Genomic DNA, 10,873 nt, shown 5'->3' on the forward strand with positions numbered 1-10,873 from the left:
TCCTATCATTCCCTTCCCTACATCTCAGGAAATTACTAATCTACTTTCTGTCACTATAGATTGAATTTCATTTTCTGGAATTTATATAAATGGAATCTTACAATCTGTACTTTTTTGTCTGGTTTTTGTCACTTAGTATAATTATGTTATGACTCATCTATGTTGCATGTAGTAACAGTTCATTCCTTTTATTGTGGAGTAGTATTCCAGTTTCTCCAGAACCCTGAGAATATTTGGTTTATTCAGTCTTTTAAATTATACCATTCCAGTAGGTATGCTGTGGTATCTTTGTGATTATTATTTAATTTCTTCATGACTAATGATGTTGAGCATCTTCTCATGGGCTTCTTTGCTATCCATATATATTTGCTGGTAATCTTTTTAAAGCTTTTGTCCATTTGAAAATTTTTTTTATTATTGAGTTTTTAGAGTTATTTATATATTATGGATACAAGTCCTTTATCGATTTATAATTTGCAAGTATCGTTTTGTGATTTGCAAGTATTATCTTTCTGTGGTTCATTTTTTCACTTTCTTTTTTTCTTTCTTTTCTTTTCACTTTCTTAAAATGTTTTTCAAAGCAGAGAATATCTTAATTTTGGTAAAATCCATTGTACTTTCACTTTTTGGATTGTGGTTTTGATATTGCATCTAAGAATTCTTTGCTTAACACACAATCACAAAGATTTCCTTCTATTGTTTCTTCTAAAGTTTCTATAGCTTTCAGTTTAACACTTAGGTTTATTATCCATCTTGAAGTTTTTTTAATATGGTGGATAGAAGTACATTTTATATATACAGATAGCCAATTGTTCAAGCATCATTTGTTGAAGACTATTCATTCATCAATGAGTTCGTTTCACCTTTGTTGAAAATCAATTACCCATATATGTATGGATCTATTTCTTGACTCCATTCTTTTCCATTGATCTAGTAATCTGTCTATGCCATGCTTTCTTGTTACTGTATCTTTATAGTAAGTTATTAGACACTGTAATGCCCATTTGCACTTCGGCAAATCTCTGGAATTCTCTCACTTGGGTGTTACTTGCATCCATTTGACCCTTGTCCCAAAGGTGGGATAGTTGCAACTCACAATTTTGAAGATTCTATCAGAGTAACAGGTCAGAGGATCTGCAGTCCTTATGTAGCAATTCTCCTCCAAGTGTGGCCTGTGGACCACCCATATCAAAAACAAATTTGAAGTGGGAGTGTGTATGTGTGTGTGGGATTACTATTTATATTTCTGTGCTCATGCACGATCTGTTGACTCAGAATCTGTACTGCAAGGGCTCAGGAATCTGCATATTTGATAAGTTTTCTGAGTGATACTTATAGACACTAACATTTGATAATCACTTAGTGGTGCTTGAAAAAAAGCCTTTTCTTGTCTAATTTTCATATTTATTACACAGATGAGTGAAACATAATTATTCAGGTGAGAAGGAAGAAACCACTTTAATTTACCTGGTTATTCATTTGTTCACTTACTTATTCATTCATTCATTTACTACAAACAGGTGACAAAGACTAGGACGTAATGAAACAACTTGAAGAATTTGTGGAATCTATTTTCAAAGGTAGAATGGGTATGGTATGTTCTTAGGTATTATTTGTGGCTGTCAGATGATGAATCGGCAGCTGATGCTTTTCAAGAACCAGAGAAATACTGTGCTGGCAGGGATGCCTATAGGCATCTCCACCTCTAGGCTTTTTGCAGATTTCTTTTAAACAATCCCAGACTAAAAGAAAACTAACTTATTCTTAAGCCTATTTAGGACAAGAGATTTCATAGCCACCTTTATATATTAGATCTAGTGCTTACTGCTGCTTTTTCCACTACAAGTTCCTGAGTGTCAACAACAGATATAGATTCTTATCATGGAAAAAGCAGGGCTGGCCTGGGGCAAAACTATGGTGCCTACTTTAGAAATATTAAGAAGCTGGGCAACCCGGGTGGCTCAGTGGTTTAGCGCTGCCTTCAGCCCAGGATATGATCCTGGAGACCTGGGGTCGAGTCCCACATCAGGCTCACTGCATGGAGCCTGCTTCTCCCTCTGCCTGTGTCTCTGCCTTTCTCTCTCTCTCTCTCTCTCTCTCTCATAAATAAATGAATGAATAAATAAAATAAAAAAATAATTAAAAAAAAGAAATATTAAGAAGCTGATGATACTCGTTCCCCTTTTCTTAGTCTGGTTTCTTTCACTGCTATCTCCAAACCAACATCATAATGTGTTGTTTTTGTTTCTGTTTTGTTTTGTTTTGTTTCTTTGGCTCCCTCTAACTCCAAATCTGGGTTAAGGAATGGTTTTGGAAACTCATTCATATCGATGCCAGATGATAGATGCATAGAGCCTTACATTGTAGAAATGGGAGTGTAGAACTTCAGATGTTATAGCTGACTAAGGTAGCTATTTTGGTGGATTTTCTCCTGTGTTCCAGAAGTCACTTAATAGAGACAGGTTATTACTTTGCCTTCTCATTGAGCAGTTTTGGAAATGGTATGACACAAAAATGACTGTGTGTTGCAGAATAGACATCACATCTATTTGACTTGTAAGACAGAGGACTTAGGGATCAAAAGAAACTTTACTCTCATAGAGAAGATCATATTAAAGTTAGCAGGGGTCTTAATATATTGGCCTCATTTTACAGACAGGGAGGCTGAGGTCCAGGGAAGTGAAATGACGTGTCCTAAGTCACATAGATAACTAGTAAGTATCTGTAATGTGGAAATCAGATATAGCAGCCTCTGCATTACTCGGCTAAAATAATTATCATGGGCATACTAATAACCCAGAGCAAGTAAGGAGAATGCTAAATACCTTCTTGTCTCATAATTATGGCAAGAGCTCTGCAGTACAAATGCAAGCTAATGTCCTCTGAGCCCAGTTCTTTGTGGGAAGAGGCAGAGTATAAATAAATAAGCAAGTAAGCGAGTAACCTCCAACTTACAGTGCTAATAATGAAGAGTTTTAATTTTTTTTAAATGAGTGCATCCCTAGGGGTATATATGTATATTACCTTATATTGTATACTGCCTGGAAAATGATCCATGATCCCTCAGAAGACCCATTGCCTTGATTAGTGGTAAGTTAGGTTGGTTAATTAAGGTTACTTTAATACTAATTAGTCAAGGCTTTAATTATGCTTTCAGGGCAGGAACATAGGAATGCTATGGTTGTTAGTGACCCAGTTAACTGAAGTGATAGGATTTCTTGTCTTTCATCTAACAGTGATTTGTGATAAAGAACAGAGGGAGTAGAGCTGATCCTAATGGGATTATAAAAGCATTCTTAAACCAGAGTCAACTAGAGAACAGCAGTGGACCTAAGATAAAAAAGTATCCTCTGTAGCTTCTGGAATAGCCCTGCCGGGAGAAAGGCCAAGGGGCTGAGGCACAACTGACTTTGTCATGGAGAGCTCCAAAGAAATTGCCCCATCAGATCAGTAGGTAAATGGATCATAGAATCTAAGAAATAAGTGAGGGCCTCAAGTTACAGGAGAGGTGTCATGACAAATAAATAGAAAACTAAGTGGGAAAAGCCTTTTCCTGGTGATGACCTGTAATTCATTTATTAAGTGTCCTCTGTATGTCAGGCTGCTAGTCTAAGTATACAGGGAGTTATATTCTGGTGGGACAGACAGATTTGCAGACAGATAAAATATGCGGCAACATACTATGTGTCCTATCTGCAAATCTGTCTCTTCCACCAGACTGCATGCAGGCTGGAATGCATCCTGTTTTTCACCAAATTCAGCAAGAAAATGAGCTTAGATTCTTGCCAGCACCAGTATTCTTTTAATATCTGCAGCCCCTTGTTTCCAGGGTAGTGTAGTGAAAACAAAGACATTCTAACTTGAAACTAGGCTTAGAAGAATTTTTGACTTGGATGGTACCGTTTAGGAGTGGGAATAGGAAATTTGCCAACTCGAGCCTGACTCAAAGGACTAAATTTGGAGAAAGCTGTTGAATTTGTAGTGTCTGTAGTTTTAATAGATTATATCTATTGTTCGTATTATCAAATACTTTGGAATCCTCATTCAGTAAAGTGGTTTCACTCTACCATAAACATGATAGTAGAAAAAATTTATGAATTTTCCTTCTTATATACCAAGGCTTTGTAATTCCCTGTCAGAGGTTCTTTTGCATTGTGGACACAAGAAAAGTTCCTTTGTTTTTAAAAAGTCCAACCTAAATGAAGAGACTTTGCTGATCTTCCCTGGAGGTGGTAGTAATACAAATGGAGTTGGGAGTGGGGCTTACAAGGAGAAGCACTACTCTCGTGTAGGGAGGGGCCAAGAAAGAGGAATTGTGTACAGTACCTGCCTAGAGTGGTGATAGAATCTCTGAGGAGAGTCCCTTCCTGGTGCCTCCAGGAATATGGATACTTTGTGCTAGACAGAGCTGTATTAGAGCCCTAACTCTCAAGAGCTCCTGCTCTCTTAACAATAAGCAAATGGGAAGTGAACCTTCTGAGCAGGAAACCAGAAGATCCTCACAGAGTTTGGCCACACAGAACTCCAGACTTTTGAGTAGCAGCCTGAGAGATAAGGAAGATTGACTTTTTTTTTTTTTTTTGGTCAGTGGAGACTCAAAATATAAAATTTGTTTTAGAAGATTATAAGCAAATATGACATTACTACTGTGTTGTGGCTTACAAATTCTCACATCTTACTATACCTGTGTTCTGTATTAGCAAGTTCAATCTTTGAATCAGAGACATATTCTCAGAAGACTCACCTCTGTGTGCTTAGCACTCTTGACACCTTAGTCCATAAAGCTCCCCTCCATTATTACTGGAAATATCTCCGTTATAATCTGGATATTTGGCCATGGAGATGCTGAGATTAGTATTAGATATAACATGGAGACACTTCATACATCTTCTGAACATTCAGAAATTCGTCTCTACCTGCTACTATTTTCTGGTACAATCCATGGCTTCATCTGTTAATCCTGGAAGAAAAGCAGGATGCTTTGGACTTCCTGAGAGATCTTTGTCTTTATAGGTTTGAAGTCATGTATTTTTGCTTTATAGATGATTTAAAAGATTTTCTTAAAGATTTTACTTATTTATTCATGAGAGAGAGGCAGAGACATAGGCAGAGAGAGGAGAAGCAGGCCCCATGCTGGAGCCTGATGCAGGACTCGATCCTGGAACTCCAGGATCACGTCCTGAGCTGAAGGCAGACGCTCAACCACTTAAAAGATTTTCAAGAATAATTTTTGGTTATTGAAATTTTGCCTTTTTTGTACCTAATTAACTTTATTTTTTATTTTTTAAAAAATCTTTTATTTAAATTCAATTTGCCAACATACAGTATAACACCCACTGCTCATCCCATCAAGTGCCCTCCTTAGTGCCCGTCACCCAGTTATCCCATCCCCCTAACCACCTCCCCTTCTTCAACCCTGAAATTTTCCCTTATTTGACTCTGGAAACTAGTCCCTTTGTCAGACACTTTGCCATTTTAATATATCTTTCTCAAATGACATAAATATTGTTTATTAAATTAAAAAATGTGATTGTTTCCAGTTCTACCCAGATATTACTGTAATCACAAAAGAAGATGCCACAGGAGTTCAAAGGCCAAAGGAAGTTCTGCATCTTCAAGGAAAGGCATGCAGGATATTTAGGAGCTATTAAAATGACAGGTTAGGGAAGCAAAAGAAAGAAAAAAGATCAATGCATATTTGACAAGTATTTTTCTGGATTCAGACCTGGTGCCTCATGTAGCTCACACCATTCTTGAGGAGCATTCCCCTATTAAGGAGAATGTTAATATTATCTAACAAATAACACTTCCATATAAGATTGTGGGACCTCAATTTGCTTCCTCCAGGCTCCCCTACTTATTTCTGGAACTGCTCCCACCACTTTAAACACCCACAATCTTCTGATGTCTCCTCAATTTAATTCTGTAACCATGACCTCTCTCCTGACCTTCAGAATTTTTATCCAATTGCCTGCCTGGCAAATCCGCTAGATTTTTAATAGGGCATGAAATTAATAGCCCATTGCGCCCCTGACCCCAATACACACCTCTTCTTAGTTCTCCCCTTTTCAACAGTCATTTCTCTAAGAGCTGTTCTATCCAGAAACCATGCAGTGTTTTCTAATTCTGTTCTCCTCTTCACCCTAATATCCAATGTGTCAGCATATCCCGTCCATTACTGCAAAAATACATTCCAAGTTAGCCACATTTTCCCTGTTTTCCACTGTTTTCTTTGTCTGTGCACCCACTATTATTTGCCTGAAATACTGCAATAGCCTGTAAGCTGGTCTCTCTGTGCCCCTTCCCTCCACCTTCCACTCTCCTCAGAGCAGCTATGGTGAAGCTTTAAGAACAAAATTCAGGTCATGTCAATTCCTAGATAAAAGCTCCAGTAGCTTCCCATTACACATGGAATACAGTCCAAACTGCTGAGCAGGGTTCTAAAACTTTCCACCTGACTCAACACCTGTTTGTCTCCATGAATCATCTCCTACCGCTTTCACTGCTCACTGTGGCTTTCACAATGACCTTCTTTCAGGTCTTTGCAATGCTAAGCCTATTACTCTCTTAAGCCTTCTGCACCAGCTATTCACTCTACTTGGGATGTTCTTCTCCAGGATCTTATGTGGCTGATTCTTTTATGTTTTTCAGGTCTCAGCACAGGTGACATCTCAACAAGACCTAACCCTATCCCCAACTCCACCATATCAGTTCATTTTGTTTTTTTATTGCACTTACTGATACCTGCAATGGCCTTTTCCTTTCACTGTGGACTTGTTTATTACCTCTCTTCACCTTTCTGTGCCTACCTTGTTCTCTTCCATGTCCTTAGCATTTAATACCATGAGTACATACTCATACATACTCTCATGAATAAGGATTAAATTAATGCACAAAATCCCTAAGGTGTTTCTTATTTGGGTTCATTGATACATTTTAAAAACTATCTTGTGGCAATTATCACCTTTCTCTTTCTTCAGTCCCCCTCAGGGATGCCCTTAGCTGAAAACTCTTCAGCTACATGGGATGGGTTTTTCCAGCCCATCTTTTCTCTTCCTATGCCCCCACCCCTTACCACAGAGAGGCATACAATGGACATTGCTAGCATTGCCATTTTCAAAGATGCCTCTAGCTTTCTAGAGTTTAGGTCAACAAATCCATATAGGCCATGGAGCTATTTCCATATAACCCTAAGGAAAATGCCTTTTGTTTTTCATGGCTATGATCAAACAATCTGTGAGTCACAATTTTAGTGGCCCACAGAACTATCAGTGAAATAAATGTTTGTATTTTATGCAACCTTAATTCCCAAGGGTTTAAATGGGAGTTTAGGGTGGTGGTGGGCAAGGGGGAAGTCTGAGAAGTAGACCTAGTGCTGTGTGTATAACATCACCTCCCACAGAATTGGATATGGTCAGTGTCTGGATTTGACACTTAGAAGGCACCTCGCTCCTCATACAAAGAGGTTCTACAGAGCTTTTCCCTCCAAGCTGCCAGCCTTGCCTAGATATAGCTGGATCCCGCCATAAACAGCTTAAGCTCCAGCTGTGACCCCTAGTTCCATGCCAGAGTACTGCTATAATCCTGACACAGAACTGATTAGCCATGCTTAAGGACTTATGCATGCATGGGACATGATATTCAAGCTTATTTAAAAGGATAAGTTGCAGAATTTGAGGTAGGGAAATGAAAAATTTAAGAGAGGGAAGTAAAGGCAGAGGGAATGGCATGTGCAAAGGCACAGAATGATATAATCTGATAAATTAGGGACTTAAAGGAAATTTAGTAGGATGAGAATAAAAGCATAGGAGGTAGAATAGGAAGAGAGGGGCTAGTTAGGGAAGCAGGCATCAGATTGTGAAGGCCTTCTGGACCATTCTGAGGAACTTAGGTTTTAAAAACAGGTGATTAACACTGAATACATTTTTAAGCAGAGAAGTGAAGTGATAAAAAAAGGTTTGTTTATTTGTTTTTAATGAAAGCAACTATAATAAAGTGGAGTGCGAGAGACTTTTGGTAAGATCAGAGAAAGGCTGGGCAGTGGTCAGGCAATAAAGGTAAGACTGGACTAAGAGGATAACTATTATTGTGGTGGGGATAGAGTAAGATTTAACAGGCATTTCAAAAATAGGATAGAGCTGACAATGGCTCTGAAGAATCATGAAAAATGGTTTTAAGAGTGATTACTCAAATTTGTTCTTGGGAAACTGAGGAAATTATGATGGCCTCAATCAAGACAATCAAGATCAATCAATCCAAGAAGAAAAACACCAGAGATGGAGAGAAGAAAAGATTTCTGAGGCTGAAATAATATGGTCCAGAAGAAAAATCTTATGTCATAGATGCAGTATTTAAGACTGGAGCTGTAGTCCTAGCAGGATTGGGAGACTTACCACCTGTTGATATTGTTGATGGAACTGAGGGGTAATATGGCAGATGTGGCATATTAACATTTTGTACTAAGGATTTTGATCCATATTGAAAAGGTAATGATCTTCAAAGAGTCACTGATCCTTGTTTGACATTTACCCATTTTCTCCAGCTTCCATTGGCAGTCTATTGGCATTCCCACACTGATACATACAGACTTCTTTGCTTTTTCAGTTTCAACACACAAACACCAAATCACTGTCTGTATTCTGGGAAGGAGAAACAAATGTTTTGTTTTCTGATTTTAAAAATTTGTTGTATTTGAAGCAGCAAGGGGTTAGAATACAAAACCAGGAGCCAAAAAGTTTTGGTAGTTAAGTTAAGTGACTTTTCTTCCTCTCTTCCTTCCTCCCTTTCTTATTTTAAACTTTAGTTTCCTCACCTAAAATGGGGATGGGTTATGGTGATGGTGGTAACGTTCTGGCTGCTTTGCAGGAACAAAATGTAATGATCAAGAGGGATAGTGGTTACAAAGATTCAATGAAACTCTCTTGGGTTGCTATTTACTTAAAGCACAGTAGCAGTGAGTTTAATCCAATGGAATTATCTGCTCTGTTATGCAGAATGCTTCATGATACCTGGATAAGATGACCACATCTCCATCCCAGATAATTTTGTGTAAAATGGAAGATCATTGATAGCAGAGACACTGGAGCACATTGACCTAAATACAAGCCCTAGATCAGCCACTTATTGGTGATATGATCATAGACAAGTTATTGGAACTCTTTAAACCTCTTCAAACCTATTATTGATAAAATAATTACTCCACCATATTTGTGTATAAGAAATGTATTTGTTTTCTTTTTTTTAAATTTAAATTCAATTATCCAACATATAGTACATCATTAGTTTCAGGTGTAGTGTTCAATGATTTATCAGTTGTGTATAATACCAGTGCTCATCCCATCATATGTCCCCTTAATGCCCATCACCCAGTTATCCCGTCCTCCCACCCACAACCCCTCCAGCAACCCTCAGTTTGTTTCCCAGAGAGAAGAGTCTCTTTTGGTTTGTCTCACTCTCTAATTTATTTCCATTCATTTTTCCCTCCCTTATGACACTCTGGGCGGTTTCTTATATTCCATATATGAATGAAACCACATAATTGTCTTTCTCTGACTGAGTTATTAAAGTCAGCATAATACTCTTCAGTTCCATCCATGTTGATATAAATGGTAAGTATTCATTTCTGATAGCTGAATAATATTCCATTATATACATAAACACACACATATGTATATGTTACATCTTCTTTATCCATTTATCTGTCAGTGGACATCTTGACTCCTTTCACAGTTTGGCTATTGTGGACATTACTGCTATGAACATTAGGATGCAGGTGCAGGTGCCCCTTCAGATCACTACCTTTGTATCTTTGGGGTAAAACCTAGTAGCACAATTGCTGGGTCATAGGGAAGCTCTATTTTTAACTTCTTAAGGAACCTCCATACTGTTTTCCAGAGTGGCTGCACCAGCTTGCGTTCACACCAACAGTGTAAAAGGGTTTGGTTCCCCTTTTTCCACATCCTCATCAATATTTGTTGTTTCCTGTCTTGTTAATTTTAGCCATTCTGACTGGTGTAAGGTGGTATCTCATTGTGGTTTTGATTTGGATTTCCCTGATGACAATGACATGTGATGTGAAGTACTTTTTCATGTGCTTGTTGGTCATGTGTAAGTCTTCTTGGAGAAATGTCCGTTCATGTCTTCTGCCCATTTCTTGACTGGATTATTTGTTCTTTGGGTTGAGTTTGATATGTTCTCTCTAGATCTTGGATACTAAGTGCCCTTTATCTGATAGGTCATTTGCAAATATCTTTTCCCATTCTATAGGGTGTCTTTTAGTTTTGTGGACTTGTTTCCTTTGCTATGCAGAAGCTCTTTCTCTTGATGAAGTCCCAGTAGTTCATTTCTGCTTTTGTTTCCCTTGGCTTTGGAGACCTGTCTAGCAAGAAACTGCTGTGATTGAGGTCAAAGAGGTTGCTGCCTGTGTTCTCCTCTAGGATTTTGATGGATTCCTATCACACATTTAGGTCTTTCATCCATTTGGAGTTTATCTTTGTGTATGGTGTTAAGAGAAGGGTCTGGTTTCATTCTTCTACATGTGGCTGTACTATTTTCTCAACACCATTTATTGAAAAGACTGTCTTTTTTCCACTGGATATTCTTTCCTGCTTTGCCAAAGATTAGTTGGCCATAGAGTTGAGGGCCTATTTCTAGGTTCAGTATTCTTTTGCATTGATCTATGTGTCTGTTTTTGTGATGGTACCATACTGTCTTGATGATCACAGCTTTGTAATACAGCTTGAAGTCAGGTATTGTGATGCCCCTAGCTTTGGTTGTCTTTTTTTCAACCTTCCTCTGGCTATTTAGGGTCTTTGCTGGTTCCATACAAATTTTAGGATTATTTGTTCCAGCTCTGTGAAAAATGTTAATGGCA

The sequence above is a fragment of the Canis lupus genome, chromosome 6, assembly GCF_011100685.1.
Source record: "Canis lupus familiaris isolate Mischka breed German Shepherd chromosome 6, alternate assembly UU_Cfam_GSD_1.0, whole genome shotgun sequence".
Classification (NCBI taxonomy): Eukaryota; Metazoa; Chordata; class Mammalia; order Carnivora; family Canidae; genus Canis; species Canis lupus.